Source organism: Schistocerca americana, chromosome X, assembly GCF_021461395.2.
Source record: "Schistocerca americana isolate TAMUIC-IGC-003095 chromosome X, iqSchAmer2.1, whole genome shotgun sequence".
In the NCBI taxonomy this organism is placed as follows: Eukaryota; Metazoa; Arthropoda; class Insecta; order Orthoptera; family Acrididae; genus Schistocerca; species Schistocerca americana.
Window position 1 is genome coordinate 197,690,915 of NC_060130.1, and position 21,126 is coordinate 197,712,040.

A 21,126-nucleotide genomic window follows, 5' to 3' on the forward strand; every position below is an offset into this window, starting at 1 on the left:
GTAATTTACCGTCTATTAAGGTAATCCGAAGACCAGTATCAGTTGCAAAGCGATTTAGAAAAGATTGCTGTATGGTGTGGCAGGTGGCAGTTGACGCTAAATAACGAAAAGTGTGAGGTGATCCGTATGAGTTCCAAAAGAAATCCGTTGGAATTCGATTACTCGATAAATAGTACAATTCTCAAGGCTGTCAATTCAACTATGTACCTGGGTAATAAATTACGAACAACTTCAGTTGGAAAGACTACATAGATAATATTGTGGGGAAGGCGAGCCAAAGGTTGCGTTTCATTGGCAGGACACTTAGAAGGTGCAACAAGTCCACTAAAGAGACAGCTTACACTACACTCGTTCGCCCTCTGTTAGAATATTGCTGCGCGGTGTGGGATCCTTACCAGGTGGGATTGACGGAGGACATCGAAAGGGTGCAAAAAAGGGCAGCTAGTTTTGTATTACCACGTAATAGGGGAGAGAGTGTGGCAGATATGATACGCGAGTTGGGATGGAAGTCATTAAAGCAAAGACGTTTTTCGTCGCGGCGAGATCTATTTACGAAATTTCAGTCACCAACTTTCTCTTCCGAATGCAAAAATATTTTGTAGAGCCCAACCTACAAAGGTAGGAATGATCATCAAAATAAAATAAGAGAAATCAGAGCTCGAACAGAAAGGTTTAGGTGTTCGTTTTTCCCGCGCGCTGTTCGGGAGTGGAATGGTAGGGAGATAGTGTGATTGTGGTTTGATGAAACCTCTGCCAAGCACTTAAATGTGAATTGCAGAGTAATCATGTAGATGCAGATGTTAGGTGGCAGTCCTAATTCTTATGTCGGACACTTTGATAATCCACTCTTATTTCTTTTGCAGTGCTATTCATTGATTATAATCAAAGCATGTGATCATTTAGTTTGTATTCCACACGCCATCAGGGGGCGAGATAGGTAACTTTGTAACGGATCTGCGGCCTCTATGTTAAAACTCTGACGGATGGGTAGGTTTGATTCAAGAAAAGCAGACGGGAAATGCCTAAATCTCTTTCTCGCCAATGAGGATTTGTTTATTAGACTTCTGTATGATTTGAAAGTGTCCAAACAAATAATATCATAAGCCCCATGACGCAGAGATCGTGTTAGCATCTATGTTTGAATCAAGAAAAACAGGAATGCTGAAGCTGAATCAACCTCTGCATTGCCGCGAAACTTACTTTATGTAAACGAAGTAAAGCTGCATCCCATGCTGCGTTTTACTCTGGTGATAAATAATTGAAAAGTGCTGTTTCTTCGCTGGGCAGTTGTTCCGAAACGACTGCAATTAAATGGATGTCACTTAGGCGACTAGAGTGTCTCTAACCGTTTATCAGATGGTAAAAAGGGAGCTGCAATGTAACGTAGGATCCGAGTTACTTGCCGTTACTGGCGAATTTCGACTTTTTTGAGACATGGTGGGCAGGGTTCGAAACCCGAGTCCTGGCCACGATGCCTCCCCTCCGCCCTCAGCCTGTCACTGTGCTCGTCCCTCACATGGACATGGTACTAGGTTGGTTTCTTATGTCTTATTATTTTTATATATTTTATCTTTACTTTTGTTCTTATTTGCACTACAGGCCATTAAAATTGCTACACCACGAAGATGACGAGCTACAGACGCGAAATGTAACCGACAGGAAGAAGATGCTGCAATACGCAAATGATTAGCTTTTCAGAGCATTCACACAAGGCTGGCGCTGGTGGCGACACCTACAACGTGCTGACATGCGGAAATTTTCCAACCGATTTCTCATACACAAACAGCAGTTGACCGGCGTTGCCTCGTGAAACGTTGTTGTGATGCCTCGTGTAAGGAGAAGATTTCGATAAACGTCGGACTGTAGCCCATCGCGATTGCGGTTTATCCTGTCGCGACATTCCTGCTAGCGTTGGCCGAGATCCAATGACTGGGTAAAACGGAACTCCTTGCTGGATCCCAACGGCCTCGTATCACTAGCAGTCGAGATGACAGGCACTTTATCCGCATGGCTGTAACGGATCGTGCAGTCACGTCTCGATCCCTGAGTCAACAGATGGGGACGTTTGCAAGACGACAACCATCTGCACAAACAGTTCGACGACGTTTGCAGCAGCATGGACTATCAGCTCGGAGACGAAGGCTGCGGTTACCCTTGACGCTGCATCAGACAGGAGCGCTTGCGATGGTGTACTCAACGACAAACCTGGTACACGAATGGCAAAACGTCATTTTTTCGGATGAATCCAGGTTCTGTTTACAGCATCATGATGGTCGCATCCATGTTTGACGACATCGCGGTGAACGCACATTGGAAGCGTGTATTCGTCATCGCCTTACAGGCGTATAACCCAGCGTGATGGTATGGGGTGCCATTGGTTACACGTCTCGGTCACCTCTTGTTCGCATTGACGGCACTTTGAACAGTCGACGTTACATTTCCGATGTGTTGCGACTCGTGGCTCTACCGTTCATTCGATCCCTGCGAAACCCTACATTTCAGCAGAATAATGCACGACCGCATGTTGCAGGTCCTGTACGGGCCTTTCTGGATACAGGAAATGTTCGACTGCTCCCCTGGCCAGCACATGCTCCAGATCTCTCACCAACTGAAAACGTCTGGTCAATGGTGGCCGAGCAACTGGCTCGTCACAATACGCCAGTCACTACTCTTGATGAACTGTGGTATCGTGCTGAAGCTGCATGGGCAGCTGTACCTGTACACGCCATCCAAGCTCTGTTTGAGTCAATGCCCAGGTGTATAAAGGCCAGAGGTGGTTGTTCTGGGTACTGATTTCTCAGGACCTATGCACCCAAATTGCGTGAAAATGTAATCAAATGTAGGTTCTAGTACAATATATTTGTCCAATGAATACCCGCTTATCATCTGCATTTCTTCTTGGTGCAGTAGTTTTAATGGCCAGTAGTTTATTGTATTAAAAGAAAACTTGATAGACATAAATTACACAATTCCGGGCCTCAAAAGGAAACAATTTTTTTTTTCGCTAGGGAAAACAAAATGAGATAAGTCTTCGGAAACAGGTGGAAAAAACGAAATCAAAGCTACCCAATTCCTTGATGATGAAAGACAAGGTGCAACATATTTGCAAATAAAGCACGGTAAGCGGAAGCCTCTGGCACTTCCAATGAGCTTTCACCATATATTGGCGGAAAACAAGGGGGTCGAGATCGTTGTCACACCCGGCGATGTAGTGGGCGTAGCGTCCGATGAGCCTTCGTCAAATTAGTCTTGGTCCGGAGGAAAACGGAAAAGCCCGACACAGAAGTAATTCAACAGAGAAGGCAGCTCCAGCTAATCGGGCAAGGACAGCCAGTTGTCGGCGATTCCATTGCCAGTGTTCTCGTCCACAAGAGACAAACTTTGTAGTAGTGTATCAGGTTGCTGACATGCGTCACAAAGCCCAGTCGGACTAAGACTAATGTAATGGAGGCGTTCGTTGAACGGGATCAGATTGTGAATGACTCTGTACTATGATGAGGCTACTTCCATTGGGAGGATAGGAAGACTAACGTGAAACCTCACTGTTTTCCAGGATACCAATGGCGCGACCATTTCAGATGGGTAAAGGGGTGATTGTACTCCCCAGCGAGAAAGGAAGTATCTGGTGGTAAGGTGTGTCACTGATAAAATGTCAGCTCCCAGAAAAGTTACTATAATATTCACTACTGGCCATTAAAATTGCTACACCAAGAAAAAATGCAGATGATAAACGGGTATACATTGGACAAATATATTATACTAGGACTGACATGTGATTACATTTTTACGCAATTTGGGTGCACAGATCCTCAGAAATCAGTACGCAGAACAACCACCTCTAGCCGTAATAACGGCCTTCATACGTCTGGGCATTGAGTCAAACAGAGCTTGGATGGCGTGTACAGGTACAGCTGCCCATGCAGCTTCAACACGATACCACAGTTCATCCAGAGCAGTGACTGGCGTATTGTGACGAGCCAGTTGCTCGGCCGCCATTGACCAGACGTACTCAATTGGTGAGAGATCTGGAGAATGTGCTGGCCAGGGCAGCAGTCGAACATTTTCTGTATCCAGAAAGGCCCGTACAGGACCTGCAACATGCGGTCGTGCATTATCCTGCTGAAATGTAGGGTTTCGCAGAGGGTCGAATGAAGGGCAGAGCCAAGGGTCGTAACACATCTGAAATGCAACTTCGACTGTTCAAAGTGCCGTCAATGCGAACAAGAGGTGACCGAGACGTGTCGCCAATGGCACCCTATACCATCACGCCGGGTGATGCGCCAGTATGGCGATGACGAATACATGCTTCCAATGTGCGTTCACCGTGATGTCGCCAAACATGGATGCGACCATCATGATGCTGTAAACAGAACTTGAATTCATCAGAAAAAATGACGTTTTGCCATTCGTGCACCCAGGTTCGTCGTTGAGTACACCATCGCAAGCGCTCCTGTCTGTGATGCAGCGTCGAGGGTAACCGCAGCCATGGTCTCCGAGTTGATAGTCCATGCTGCTGCAAACGTCGTCGAACTGTTCGTGCAGATGATTGTTGTCTTGCAAACGTCCCCATCTGTTGACTCAGGGATCGAGACGTGTCCGCACGATCCGTTACAGCCATGCGGATAAGATACCTGTCATCTCGACTGCTAGTGAAACGAGGCCGTTGGGATCCAGCACGGCGTTTCGTATTACCATCCTGAACCCACGAATTCCATATTCTGCTAACATTCATTGGATCTCGACCAGCGCGAGCTGTAATGTCGCGATACGATAAACCGCAATCGCGATAGGCTACAATCCGACCTTTATCAAAGTCGGGAACGTGATGGTACGCATTTTTCCTCCTTACACGAGGCATCACAACAACGTTTCACGAGGCAACGCCGGTCAACTGCTGTTTGTGTATGAGAAATCGGTTGGAAACTTTCCTCATGTCAGCACGTTGTAGGTGTCGCCACCGGCGACAACCTTGTGTGAATGCTCTGAAAAGCTAATCATTTGCATATCACAGCATCTTCTTCCCGTCTGTTAAATTTCGCGTCTGTAGTACGTCATGTTCGTGGTGTAGCGATATTAATGGCCAGTAGTGTAAAATTCACGTACGTGCCGCAATTTAGAGTTGATCCGACCAACATCAGCAGGCGGAGTCAGACTGGCCGATCGAAGACACGTAAATAATCGATATGTAATAGAATGAGTTGCTCTGGTACATGTTAAAACGGTACCGCGTATAAACAATACTGAAGCCTTCACTTTGATATTGGTAAGTCCTACCCTCTAAGGGGACGAGGTCTTGCTACCACATCATACCGTAGTCGAAAAATATGACTTTTCCAAAGGAAACGGCTGGACAGTTACATCAGTTTGCGTTCCATCGTCGCGGGGAGCGGGAATATTTGTGCAACATAGTACACTTTGCTGAAAATGTAGGAATCTAAGACTAAGGGAACGGCGTTCGCGAACTGCCCCTTGAATTCGATTCGTCACCTGCAGCCAACTGAGTGCAGGCATTTTCATCGGGAAGTGATCCACGGTAATCCCCAACGATTTGAGGAGCAAACACCGTTGCCCATGGAATGACAATGTGTTGAAAACCCTGCATTGGTAATAATTTACGTTCATTAATGCGGGCGCCGGACAAAACAAAAGGAATCCAGTATATTCTTGAGCAAGGATATGTGATCGATATGACGAAGCAATACCATAACATCATCCGCGTACGCTCGAACCGAGAAGGTTTTTCCTAATATCTTCTAGCCACATAATTGATTATCAATAGGGCGAATAAAAAGGTTGTATAATACATGACGCGCTGTATGATTAAAACCGGTTGCCTTGAGCAAGTGCATCAAGAAACCATGACTGTACCGGGCAAATGCGTTATTAAAATCAATAAAAAGCACGGCTCCAGACATAGAAGTCGCTTCAGCCACCGAGACGTCTTTGCGTTCAACTACAGAAGTCAGAATCGTACGCCCTGACACACAGATTTGGTGGACAGCAACAATTTTCTCTAGCAGTATCGACAAACGTGTATTAACCGTTCGGGCGACAGTGTTGTAATCGAAATTAAGTATTGCGATCGGGTGGAATTTATCAATGTTTGCACGTCCAGTTGTCTGCAGAATTAGAACGATTTTACAAACCTTGTAGTGGTCAGAAATCAAGCACCCCTAGATCACCTCACTTACCAGTGACGTAATGCTATCACCTATAAGAGGCCAAAAATGTACATAAAATTTCTTAGGAATACCGTCGGCTCTCAGCGATTTTTGCGATGGTGAATCACCAATAGAGCAATATACACTGGTATCGCAAATTGAAGCAACGAACTGCTACTTCCCTGTATTGTGTGTAATTCAAGGTATGATCATACGAACTGTCAACAGATGTCCGTACGATCGTGTTCTGCACGGAAGCTGGCATTTCGCTTAACGGAAAACCACACCAACGATGACGCCATGGCATCTATGAAACGGAGTAGTGTTTGCCGGGTAGACCCACATCCACAATTGCTGTGTACACAGTTACAGATGGTACAGTATGGCACAGAGAAGACACCTGCCAGACACTCCGCGGTGGAGGGCTATAGGAAGAATGGAAGAAGGACAGTCGAAAACACATGTGGCCCGATGGCTTAACGTGAAGCGTTCTCTTGTTTCTCGGATGTGGCGACAGTTTGTAGAGACCGAAAGTATATACCAAAGACCAGGGCAGCACCGACGACGTGAGACATCAGAAAGAGGACCGTTATTTGGCTGTAAGGCCACGATGGGACCGCCATAGTTGGGCGCGGCAACTAGCATCTGACCTCGCAGCATCCACTGGACGTGTTGTATCGGGGCAAACGGTGTAGAGAAGGCTTCGACAGAGTGTCCTTTATTGTCGGAGACCTGCCGTATGTGTGGCTCGGACGCTTCTTCACAGAAAGGAAGAAGAGTCGTCAACACGCCAAATGGACACATGGACATTCCAACAATGGGCCAAAGTTCTTTTCACAGATGAGGCCCGATTTGGTCTGGAGAGTAGTTCTCGACGGATTCGCATCTGAAGTGAATGTGGAACACGATTTCGAAACCCGAACATTGTGGAAAGAGACTAATATCGAGGAGGATCGCTAATGGTGTGGGCAGGGATTATGTTGATCACTGGAACATCTCTTCATGAAATTGTACAGGTGAACAGGAAAGGTTTAGCTGCCGTCAGCCGTCGTGACGAGGTCTTGGTACCTCATGTACGGTTGCTACGAGGTGCTGTGATCCCAGACTTCTTACTGATGGGCGATAATGCTCGCCCTGACGGAACAAGAGCGGTTGATGTTGTCTTTGAAACGGAAGATACTGCACGCATGGCGTGGTCTGCTTGCTCGCCCGATTTGAATCCCATAGAGCACGTGTGGGATGCACTAGGGAGGCGGGCTGCATCACGTCAACATCCACCAACCACCCTTCAAGACTTGTCAGCAGCTCCTCAGGAAGAATGGGTGTTATTGGCTCAACATGATATTGATGACATTCACAGCATGCTCCATCGTTGTCAGGTCTGTATTGCTGTCAGGGGTCGTCACACCCCATAATGAGCACGTTAACCAGTTGTCGGAACGTGTGTGCAACTCTGTTAAGCAGGAAAAAGTGAAGAAAGTTTCGTCTACTGTTGTGCATGTTGCAGTTGTTTACGTTCTGTATTCTTTACATTGTTCCTACTTTGCTATCATATGTTTATACTGTTTGTGGGAAAATAAACGCAACCTTGCAAAATTTCCGTTAGTCACTTTAATTTTGGACTTAGAAAGTCATCATTTAATGCGGGAGTAACCACGCAATCCAGGAGAGGAGTAAATCCATCAAGGACAATCGCATCAGTAGCAGGGTCATCATAAAGGTCGGTAAAGTAATTATAGATCGCTTTGGAAATGTCACGTCGGGATGTCAGTCTGTGACCATTTTTGTAAGGGATGTGATATATGCTCGTTTTCGACGCTTCCGCAACCGGGTAAGGTGATATAAGGTGGTCAGTTCATCTTGTGTGAAAGAGCGGGATTTTGATCGCACCCTGAGTCCTTCCAGTTGTTGCCTATTTAACTGAAAATGCTTCGCCTTAACATGACGGACATTCATAATCTGTAAGGGAGCTTGTCTGGCACCGTCATAAATTTGACGCAAGACGGAGTAATAAAATTCCTGCGTCCGACGGAGATTCCTCGCCCTCTCAGCGCCGTAATGCATCAATGCTTTCCGGAGCATACCATGACCACCATTCCGTAAGACAAGGGTAACGGTCCTGCGAACGAAAGCTACGGGCTCAAACCTCTGTAACGATAATCTCGATGGAAGGGTCCTTTAAGAGGGATGTGTTCACCATCAAGAGCAGACGATATAGTTTTACTGGTTGCGGCACATGATTTAAAGTTACAGCTTCGACACAGTCATTAGTGGAACAAGCTGGTATCACGTCTATCCATAACAGCTGTCCACATAAAGAGTCAGAAAGACAAAAGCCATCGAATCGGCTGCGGGAAGCAGCTGTAAAATGCGTATACGAGAGTGGAATATTGACAGATCCACACATTTCGTATTTGTGAAGAACGGACCAAATCGTCTAGTTATTTACTGAAATTAAAATTAGGGTCTGATCCACAGGATGCAAAACAATTAAAATCTTCGCCTAACGGAAGTTTCTGCGGAGTTTTACGAAATAAATAAACTATATCCTCTTTATAAAACACGCGTGATCTGTGGAAGGACCATATTCTGAAAGGGCATCAATTAGAATTGAAGTAAGGTCACAAGAAATGCAGCCTATTCCTCGGCCATTATCAAGAATTTCGAAATCAGTCAGTGGTATTTTCTCTCTGTAAAATAACGCAGTACCAGTAGATAGTTCAGGAGCCACATTAAAGAAAGTAGAAAAGCCGGGAATAGAAACATTGTCAAATAACACTTCTTGCAAAAAATATCACGTCTTCATTTGAATCGTAAATAAACTGCCGCAGCACCGCAAGTCTAACAAGGGGAGGCCACGACGCTTGGAACGCGGATTTACTTCAAACTTCGTACACTCTTAGTACTCCATTAGGACAACAAAATGTGTAAGCAGTAGCGCGTACTTCTCAAGCGTTATTGAGAAAATAGCAAGATGATTTCGGTCGTCAAATATATACGTGTGCGTGGCCGTTTTTACCATAAAGCGCCGGCAGCTGAGTGGGTTGCGTTCAAGCCCCGTAATCGCTGGATCGAGTCCCGTTCGTCAGTTTGTTTTTTTTTTTAATTTCTAACACAGTAATTTTCTTTGCTATTTATATTACAACTGATATAGTGGGAAAAATACGTGTAATCGGATGAACTTTTATTAAATTTACAACGTTATTTGGCAGTCTACAAATTTTTATTATCACAGATAATATAATATTCATAACTATCGACTAGTAAACGACCAAACACACAAAGTGATACTGAAAATGTATGCTTGTCTGTGTCTTCAAAATTGTTCGTATTTCATCGAAAAAGAACGAGAAATTGGTTCTCGTGAAGACGTTATTAAAATACACTCGATACTGCATGATCAATTATCAGCGCCGATATTTGAGGAAATGCTGCGTTATGCATGGTTTGCTTCCAAATTATCGGATGAAAGAGAGGTTTTTGAAAATGTTAACGAGGTTTGTTTTTCCACGGAAAACCTCAAAAGGCCTTGCGTATGCGGAAACAGCATTTATTCAATGCAGCTGGTGCCGTTTAACTTTATGTTTTCCATGTTTTTACGAAAAATACCACCCTGCCATTGTAATCGTAATGTCGAAAGCTACGATTAGTTGAACATCTTTAGAAAGCCGTCTGTGCCGGTCAAAACTTGGAGGTAACAAGTAGTTTCGGGCTCCTTCCAGGTATAAGGGATTTCTCATACATTTTCAGTATCACCTCATGCATTTGGTCGTTTACTAGTCGATAGTTATGAATATTATATTATTTGTGATAGTAAAAATTTGTAGACTGCCAAATAACATTGTAAATTTAATAAAAGTTCATCCGATTACACGTATTTTTCCCATTATATCAATTGTAATATAAATAGTAAAGAAAATGACTGTGTTAGAAATTTAAAAAACTGACGATCGGGACTCGATCCAGCGATTACGGGACTTGAACGCTACTCACTCGGCTGCCGCCGCTTCCTGGTAAAAACGGCCACGCACAGGTATATATTTGAGGACCAAAATTATCTTGCGATTTTCTCAATAACGCTTGAGAAGTACGCGCTACTGCTTACACATTTTGCTGTCCTAATAGAGTACTAAGAGTGTACGAAGTTTGAAGTAAATCCGCGTTCCAAACGTCGTGGCCTCCCCTTGTAAGCTTGGAACTAATTCTCTTCACACCCAAAGCAAGGAAGGTATAGGCCCGCGTCTATTTATTACGAAAACTATGCATTTTGTTACTTACAAATGACCGCTAACAGTCCATGGCAGAGTCAACGAATGAATCTGAATGTAAAAGATGGGTCCCTCTCCCCCACCCTCTTTCTGCTTTTTACTTTTCTCGCGATGCCGCGCGCTCAGGTAGAAAACACTTTGATGAGGCTGTTGGGGGAGGCGACTGCTTCATGGGGCAACGTGAGAGGGGGAGGGGAATCGTGCGGAAATTCACTGTCAGGTACAGAGGACACACCACATTCTTTCACAACTGGGTGGTGCGGCTCCTAGAAACCAATGAAAATGAAAACCGACGATACGTCTTTTACCATCACATGTTCCGCTTGCACACTTGGACCGATCAGGTTCCAAACAGCAGCGGCTTTTGGCGTACTTTCCCCATACGGCGCCGCAGAAGAATGGTAGGAATACATTACAGACTCAGGGATGTCTGGCAAGTCCATGCATATAGTACGGAGCTACGGGACATGTCTATCCTCGCGTGATTCTGAAGAGGCTCTCTCGGTCTCGGGAGCCAGGTCGGAGGGATTGATGGACGTTTTCGAATCTTGAACGGTAACCGACGTATTATCATCCGGTCTAAACTCAGGGAGGGGAGAGGCTTCCTCACCGGAATCTTTTCAGTAGAGCAGAGAAGCGAAGAAAAATGAATTAATAAAGTAAAGTTCTGCTTGTATATTGCATAGTCAGTCCATTATTTTGCTTCTGAACTACAGTGTGTTGTCACGCACGAACACTTTGCGGGAAAACTACTGGTCCTGTGACGTTACGCTACTGAACAGTGCAAGTAGGTTCAAATGGCTCTGAACACTATGCGACTTAACTTCTGAGGTCATCAGTCGCCTAGAACTAATTAAACCTAACTAACCTAAGGACATCACACACATCCATGCCCGAGGCAGGATTCGAACCTGCGACCGTAGCGGTCGCTCGGTTCCAGACCGCAGCGCCTAGAACCGCACGGCCACACCGGCCGGCGCAAGTAGATTATTTACGCATCTGATGTGTTAGTATTCTATGCAAATAAATAATCTTACTTAAACATAAAATAACCGACGACTTTCATACGGCATCTAATCAAAGCTCTTTGGTATTACTGTCTTCGACACGTCATACCGCTTCCCAATTGGGAAGTTAAAACGTATCTAGCTGGTAGAACCGACTTTTTTTTATTAGGCACAACAGAAAGTTACGACCATATTTTCGGAACACATTCCCCACACACAATACAAGAAAATCCTTGGACTTGTGGCTAGACATGATTTAATTCCAGTTAGAATGTATTTGCTGCGACTCTGCCTACACTCTGCGTGAGAACTTACAATGTTTTCTTAGGCAATAGTCCACCTGACGTGTTACAACATATCGCTCCCCGGCAAGAAACTGATACAAGTCGAAAAACGGCAGTTTTTAGTTTGTCACTAAAAAAAAAGAAAGAAAGAAACGTGTGAAGTGACCAAGCGAGTACGAAAAATATCAGTGCTACGAGAAATATACAGTACAAGTTTAGAGCTACATTTTAAAGCATAGCTATCATCAACCCGCAGAACTCAGCGAGATGGAGCAGTGGTTAAGACACTGGACTCGCGTTCGGGAGGACGACGATTCAAATCCGCAGCCGACCATCCAGATTTCGGGTTCCGTTATCGCTACAGGAATATTCCGGGATGGTTCCTTTGAAAGGACACGACCTATATCTTTTCCTATCTTTGACATAATCGGAGGTAGTGTTTCGTTTCTAATGAATTGTTTTCGACGGGTTGTTAAACCCTAATCTTCCATCCTTCCTTTTTCAACTCGGAAATTGGTTTGAATAATCAACGATGGGAGTATACTACCGTGCTTCATATTTGGATGCTATATATACTAAAACAATAAGAATGTCGGCTTTGCCTTATAAGCACCACCTTGCAGCATTACAACTAACAAGGGAACCTCCCCATCGCACCCCCATCAGATTTAGTTATAAGTTGGCACAGTGGATAGGCCTTGAAAAACTGAACACAGATCAATCGAGAAGACAGGAAGAAGTTGTGTGGAAGTATGAAAAAAATAAGCAAAATATACAAACTGAATAGTCTATGCATATGATATACAACATCAAGGACAATCTGATCTTGTGGGCGCCGTGGTCCCGTGGTTAGCGTTAGCAGCTGCAGCGCGAGAGATCCTTGGTTCAAATCTACTCTCGACCGAAAATTTTAATTTTTTATTGTCAGACAATTATTATCTGTCCGTCCGATGCGATCACTTTTTTGGGAGTGATTGTCACATCCACAAGAAAACCTAAATCGGGCAAGGTAAAAGAATCTTTTTACCCATTCGCCAAGTGTACAAGTTAGGTGAGTCGACAACATATTCTTGTCATATGACGCACATGCCGTCGCCAGTGTCGTATAGAATATATCAGACGTGTTTTCCTGTGGAGGAATCGGTTGACCTATGACCTTGCGATCAAATGTTTTCGGTTCCCATTGGAGAGGCACGTTCTTTTGTCTACTAATCGCACTGTTTTGCGGTGCGGTCGCAAAACACAGACACTAAACTTATTACAGTGAACAGAGACGTCAATGAACGAACGGACAGATCATAACTTTGCGAAAATAAAGTAGGTAAAAATTTTCACCCGAGGAAAGACTTGAACCATGGAGCTCTCATTCCGCAGCTGCTCACGCTAACCACGAGACCACGGCGCTCCTGAGCTCGCTTTATCCTTGATGTTGCTTATCTTGCACATGGACTACTCAGTTTCTATATTTTGCTTATTTTTTCATAGTTCCACACAACTTCTTCCTGTTTTCTCAATTGATCTGTGTTCAGTTTTTCGAGGCCTATCGAATGTGCCAACCTATAACTAAATCTGAGGGGTGTGTGATGGGGAGGTTCCCTTGTAAGTACCCTTCTTTTCATCCAGGGCCGGCCGATGTGGCCGAGCGGTTCTTGGCGCGTCAGTCTTTAACCGCGTGACCGCTACGTCGCAGGTTCGAATCCTGCCTCGGGCATGGACGTGTGTGCTGTCCTTAGGTTAGTTAGGTTTAAGTAGTTCTAAGTTCTAGGCGACTCAGATGTCAAGTCCCATAGAGCTCAGAGCCATTTTAACCATTTTTTTTTCATCCAGACCTTCCATTTTTCCAAAGCCTGTAGCTGCTACGGTGTACCTTGAAACTCACTGTGTCAGAAGATAATTTTTTTTACGGTTCTGTGTCTCAGTCGGTATAAGGGAGCCCTTATATATATATATATATATATATGCCACCGAACGGTGCGTGGTGGAGGGAACCCTGTACCACTACTAGTCATTTCCTTTCCTCTTCCATTCGCAAATAGAGCGAGGGAAAACGACTTTCTATATGCCCCCGTATGAGCCCTAATTTCTCGTATCTTATCTTCGTGGTCCTTACGTGCGATGTACTCGTATGTTGTTGGCAGTAGAATCTTTTGGCATTCAGCTTCAAATGCCGGTTCTCTAACTTTTCTCAACAGTGTTGCTCTAAAAGAACGTCGTCTTCCCTTCAGGGATTCCCATTCACTACTACAGTTCTTACATGCTCGTTCCATTTCCTATCGCTTTGCAACGTTACTCCCAGGTATTTAAACGACTTGACTGTGTCAAGCAAGGCACTAGCTGTCATTCATCAGGCCAACTGGAAATTTTGTCTAAATCTTCTTGTATCTTCATACAGTCACTCAACTTCGACACCTTACCGTACACCACAGCATCATCAGCAAATAACCGCAGATTGCTGCCCACCATGACCGCCAAATCATTTATGTATAAAGAGAACTACAACGGTCCAATCACAGTTCCCTGAGACACTCCTGACGATAGCCTTGTCTCTGGTGAACACTTGCCGTCGAGGACAACATACTGGGTTCTCTTGCTTATGAAGTCTTCGAGCGACTCACATAACTGTGAACTTATTCCATATGCATGTACCTTCGTTAACAGCCTGCAACGAGGCCCCGTGTCAAATGCTTTCCGGAAATCTAGAAGTATGAAAGTTGTCTGTTGCTCTTCATCCAATATTCTCAGTATATCATTTGAGAAAAGGGCAGTCTGAGTTTAGCTCTGTCGATGCTTTATAAAACCATGCTGATTCGTAGAAATAAGCTCCTCAGTCTCAACAAGGTTTATGGTATTCGAACTGAGAATATGTTCAAGGATTCTGCAGCAATCCGAAGTCAGTGACATTGGTCTGTAATTTAGCAGGTCTGTTCTTTTACCATTCATATATAGGGTGGTCCATTGATCGGGACCGGGCCAAATATCTCACGAAATAAGTCAAACGAAAAAACTACAAAGAACGAAACTTGTCTAGCTTGAAGGGGCAAACCAGATGGCGCTATGGTTGGCCCGCTAGATGGCGCTGCCATAGGTCAAACTGATATCAACTGCGTTTTTTTAAAATAGGAACCCCCTTTTTTATTACATATTCGTGTAGTGCGTGAAGAAATATGAATGTTTTAGTTGGACCACTTTTTTCGCTTTGTGACAGATGGCGCTGTAATAGTCACAAACACATGACTCACAATTTTAGACGAACAGTTGGTAACAGGTAGGTTTTTTAAATTAAAATACAGAACATAGGTACGTTTGAACATTTTATTTCGGTTGTTCCAATGTGATACATGTACCTTTGTGAACTTATCATTTCTGAGAACGCATGCTGTTACAGCGTGGTTGCCTGTAAATACCACATTAATGCAATAAATGCTCAAAATGATATCCGTCAACCTCAATGCATTTGACAATACGTATAACGACATTCCTCTCAACAGCGAGTAGTTCGCCTTCCGTAATGTTCGCCCATGCATTGACAATGCGCTGACGAATGTTTTCAGGCGTTGTCGGTGGATCACGATAGCAAATATCCTTCAACTTTCCCCACAGAAAGAAATCCGGGGACATCAGATCCGGTGAACGTGCGGGCCATGGTATGGTGCTTCGACGACCAATCCACCTGTCATGAAATATGCTATTGAATACCGCTTCAACCGCACGCGAGCTATGTGCCGGACATCCATCATGTTGGAAGTACATCGCCATTCTGTCATGCAGTGAAACATCTTGTAGTAACATCGGTAGAACATTACGTAGGGAATCAGCATACATTGCACCATTTAGATTGCCATCGATAAAATGGGGGCCAATTATCCTTCCTCCCATAATGCCGCACCATACATTAACCCGCCAAAGTCGCTGATTTTCCACTTGTTGCAGCCATCGTGGATTTTCCGTTGCCCAATAGTGCATATTATGCCGGTTTACGTTACCGCTGTTGGTAAATGACGCTTCGTCGCTAAATAGAACGCGTGCAAAAAATCTGTCATCGTCCCGTATACGGGAGTCACCAGCGCTTTACTCCAGTCGCCTGGGACATTGTAGTGTGTGAGAGATTCACGAAAATGCAGGCTAGGCAAGGGGCCAATGCCGTAGAGTACTCTTTGTAAAATCGAATTGGGATTCCATCCGGACCTGATGATTATTATCTATCAAAACATTCAACCGTTTTTCTACACCAAGGATCCTTATACTATGTCGTCCATACGGGAGTCTGTCTGATGGTTAAATGACGGTATGTTTGCACGATTCTCATGTGTGAACGATTTCTTGAACGTGAAATATAAAACTTCGGCTTTCGTTTTGCTTTCTTCAACTGACATACCAGACTGGTCAACAAAGGACTGAATGGAAGCTTTACACCCGCTGAGCGATTTTACGTAAGATCAGAATTTTCTCGGGTTCTCTGCCAGATCCTTTGATAAGGTGTGAAGGTGGTAGTTGGTGTATGCTTCGCGCATAAATATTTTCACACACGCACGAATCTCTACTAACTTTCACTTGTCGTCATTTGTGCGTTCTTTTCTGAACCGAGAGTATAACAGCTTCTGCTTCCTCAGCATTCCATGCATTTTGTTGTTAAATCATGGTGGATCTTTTCCATCCTTTATCCACTTACTAAGCACATAACTGCAGACCACAATTTACAGTCTGCTTGAACTTTGCCCATAATTCCTCTACACCCAACTTACTGGAAATAAGGGATGTCAGTTCACTGTCTAAGTGAGATATTAACAACTGCCTATCTTCTCTGCCTAGCATAAACACTCTCCTAGGTTTCTTGACTGATTTATTAGCTTTCGTAATCATAGTTGCTATAATGACATCATGATCACTAGTCCCCGTTTCTACAATGACATTGTCGATAAGGCCAGGTCTATTTTTAGGTACAAGGTCTAAGATATTTCCAATGCGTGTGGGCTGCCGAGCTAGCTGCTCAAGCCCGTTTTTTGAAACCGCGTTCATATGTACTTCCCATGACTGTCTGTAAACCCTGCAATGAATCCTTAGACATCCTAGTCTATGCTCCGTAGGTTAAAATGGCCTCCAACTAGTATTGCGTGATCTGGGTATTTACGCCCTATTGACCGTAGACTTTCTTTGAATGACTCTAGAACAGTCACAGTGGAATCGAGTGCCCGGTAAAAACGTTCAACAATTAACTTGGTTTCACCTACATCTGTTATTCGAGACCAGATAACTTCACTGTCACACTCAGCCTCGACCTCAATGGAGACAATATTTTTCTCAACTGCTTCTACGGTCGCTTGGCGATATAAAAAATTTAAGCTCACAAGCCAATACAGTGAAAAGATACGGCTGTTTATGTCACACATTTTAACACTCGCAAACTCACTCATGAAAAAGTTTAGATGAACTATCTGTATCCATAATTAAGCTTGTGTGGAACCGTCAGAGCGCAAATCCTCCTCACACGTGTTCGACCTTTTGCTGCCTAAGATCACAGATACTCGTTGCATATATTTTCCGAAGAAATGCGCCATAAATGGGATGGCTATTTGCTGAAGTTTTTGTCAGGTGGATTTCAGACTCCATACTGTGAAAATGTAAAACTGAACTTATTTCGAGCATTCCTACAACCAGTGACTCAGCTGAGAGAAGCTTTGCAAACATAAAAAAAATAAAAAGCTATGTGTGTAGCTGACATACTCAAGAACAGCTTAGAAACCTAGCTCTATTGTCAACTAAAAAGGATCTCCTTCGGCAGCTGAGATATGAGTTTTAAGACCCAGTGATCAACGAATTCGCGAAATAAATAATTTAATATTTTAAAAGGACACTTTATTCTTTTGTGACTGTTTATCTTCAAGGAAAGTTCTGTACACGCCACTGAACATCTCTGATATTGTGTAGGATAGATTGCATGTTTTCGTTCGACATCGAGCAAGAAAATTGTATAAAATTGCTCAAAAAAGTATACTATCGGATTAAATGTCATTATCACACGTGGTGAAACATTGCCATAATCCCACGTGGTGATACCACAGGGGCTAGTGAAGCTGAAGCAGTTGCTGCAAGGGGACTTGGTTGTACCTTTTCGCCCCCACTATATACTACTGCAACCGCAACTGCCTGATTCGAATTTTTCTTTAAATGTTGGTTCTCCAGCATAAGAGTCGCAACTTGCTGCTGTAACTGCTCTAATTGTTCAATATTTACAATCCAGTAACTATTAATACTTCCCTGTACAGTTGAAATACTTTCACGAATACATCTCTCCTCTGGGCTCTAGTCATAACCATTCTTTGTCTCAACCTATATTCTAAAAATTTTCTCCTAATTTCACAAAAATTAATAAACTAATAACAAATAGCATTGTGCCGAACTACAATTAAACAAGTCGAAAATAGTATAAAACAAATATCGAGGGTACAGGGTGCAGTCATCTTTAAGCTTAGGTTCATGTCAACATCAGTGATGCCTGTTGCCTGGGTTCTGAGGGCATCCCCGTTCGTACGTGAAGCTAGCGGAAGTGTTGAAGACTACTGGCCCCGCTCACGGGGTTCAGAGTTCGTAATTTACCTAGAATTGATCGGGTCCTTTACTACGGAGCCGAGTGGAGCGTCTGAACCAGAGGCTCCGTCGATTCTGTGAAGATCTTGGCTGAAGATTTATGGACTTGCGTTATGGGGTGGAGAGTTGTAGGAGTCCTCACGACAAGTCAGTGTTGTACTTTACTACATAGAGCAAGCAGCTAGTCGGCTCGGATAGCGGAGTACGTGTGTGGAGCGTACATTTTTTTTTTTCTAAGGAAAAAGGCTATGTGATAGTTTGAGGTCTTCTGATGAATGCTCGTCCGCCGACGGCGTAGGGCTAAATCAGACCGCGGACAAAATGCTGACACTTCGACTGTTAAAATTTTAACGGTAAGTTTTATCGGAGCATTCGTAACAAAGTTCCTGAATTTAGCGCTCTACAGGAAAGTTGTTGCGCTCAAATTACACTCGGAACCGAAAGCTGGATGAAACCCAAAATAGAAAGCAGTGAAATATTTAGCGAGGCGTGGAACGTATATCGAAAAGACAGGCCAAACACCATAGACGAGGGACTGTTCACGGCAGCGGACAAAAGTATTGTGCCTATAGAGGTCTGAGTGCGAAATTTATCTGGATGTGTGTAACCGGCGCAGGTGAACTCAAGATAATCATCGTATGTTTTTACCGGCACGCGATTCCGCCGAAACAGTAGTAGAATCATTCAAAGAAAGTCTACACTCAATAGCGTGGAAATGCGACTTTAACTTACAGAATATAACGTGGGATCTCTATAGATTCATTGCACATGGTGTGGACAGACGGTTTAGTTCTGAGCACATTTCCCGAAAATTGTCTTGAACAGCTAGTTCGACAACCCACACACAATGGAAATATTCTGTACCTTCTAGCTGCAAGGAAGTCGGACCTTTCAACAATGTCAATAGAGAGACAGGTATCAGTGATCATGATATCATAGCGACGATGATTTCCAAAGTTAACCTGAGCACGGGGTCCCGGGTTCGATTCCCGGCGGGGTCAGGGACTTTCCCCTGTCTCGATATGACTGGGTGCTTGTGTTGTCCTCATCATTTCATTATCATTCATGTAAGTTTCGAGATTGGACTGAGCAAAAGGTTGCCAATTTGTGTGGTCGATGATAAACGCGCAATTGAGCGCCCCACAAACCAAACATCATCCAAAGTTAACAGATCTATAAAGAATATTGGGAGAGTTTTTATGTTAGAAAGAGCAGATTAGCAGTTGGTAGCATCCTAATCAGACAGTGAATGGACATCATTTAGTTCCGATATGACGGACATAGAGGAATTATGGCCATATTTAACATGACTGTAAATCGCGCTCTGGAGACGTATGTGCCGAGGCGGAAATGACCCCCTGTGGTTCAATAACAAAATCAGGAAAATGCTGAGGAAGCAGAAATTGTTACATTCTCGCTCCAGAAAACAGGGAAATGGCAACAGGCAAGAGCTAATAGAAAATCTGGCGTGTATAAAAAGATTGTTGCGTGAAGCATACAACTTGCACCGTCATACCTTAACCAAAGATCCTGGCGAGAATCAGAAAAAATTATGTCCGAAGTTAAATTAGTATGTGGGCAGAAGGATTCTATCCAGGCAATCGTCGACAAAATGGTGTGGTAATAGAAGCGAGCAAAAAGAAAGGTGAAGTTTTAAATATCACGGTTAAAACTTCATTCACGAAGGAGGATCGTACAGTCATACCATCGTTTAACCGTCGCACAAGATACAGAAATAATCCCTGGTGTTGAGAAGCAACTGATAGAATTGAAAACAGAAAAGTCGTCAAGTTCGGAGGGATTCCCAGTTCCGATTTATATAGAGTCTTCGCCATTGGACCCTTACTTAGCTAGCATTTATCGCCAATCTCAAATTCAGCGCGAAGTTCCAAGCGACGGAGAAAGACCACAGGTGACTTTCGTATATAAGAAAGGTAAACGAGCGAACCAGCAAAATTACATTCCACTGCAGAATTCTTAGGCATGTTCTACAGGGTGTTTAAAAAATGACCGGTATATTTGAAACGGCAATAAAAACTAAACGAGCAGCGATAGAAATACACCGTTTGTTGCAATATGCTTGGGACAACAGTACATTTTCAGGCAGACAAACTTTCTAAATTACAGTAGTTACAATTTTCAACAACAGATGGCGCTGCGGTATGGGAAACTCTATAGTACGATATTTTCCACATATCCACCATGCGTAGCAATAATATGGCGTAGTCTCTGAATGAAATTACCCGAAACCTTTGACAACGAGTCTGGCGGAATGACTTCACATGCAGATGAGATGTACTGCTTCAGCTGTTCAATTGTTTCTGGATTCTGGCGGTACACCTGGTCTTTCAAGTGTCCCCACAGAAAGAAGTCACAGGGGTTCATGTCTGGCGAATAGGGAGGCCAATCCACGCCGCCTCCTGTATGTTTCGGATAGCCCAAAGCAATCACACGATCATCGAAATATTCATTCAGGAAATTAAAGACGTCGGCCGTGCGATGTGGCCGGGCACCATCTTGCATAAACCACGAGGTGTTCGCAGTGTCGTCTAAGGCAGTTTGTACCGCCACAAATTCACGAAGAATGTCCAGATAGCGTGATGCAGTAATCGTTTCGGATCTGAAAAATGGGCCAATGATTCCTTTGGAAGAAATGGCGGCCCAGACCAGTACTTTTTGAGGATGCAGGGACGATGGGACTGCAACATGGGGCTTTTCGGTTCCCCATATGCGCCAGTTCTGTTTATTGACGAAGCCGTCCAGGTAAAAATAAGCTTCGTCAGTAAACCAAATGCTGCCCACATGCATATCGCCGTCATCA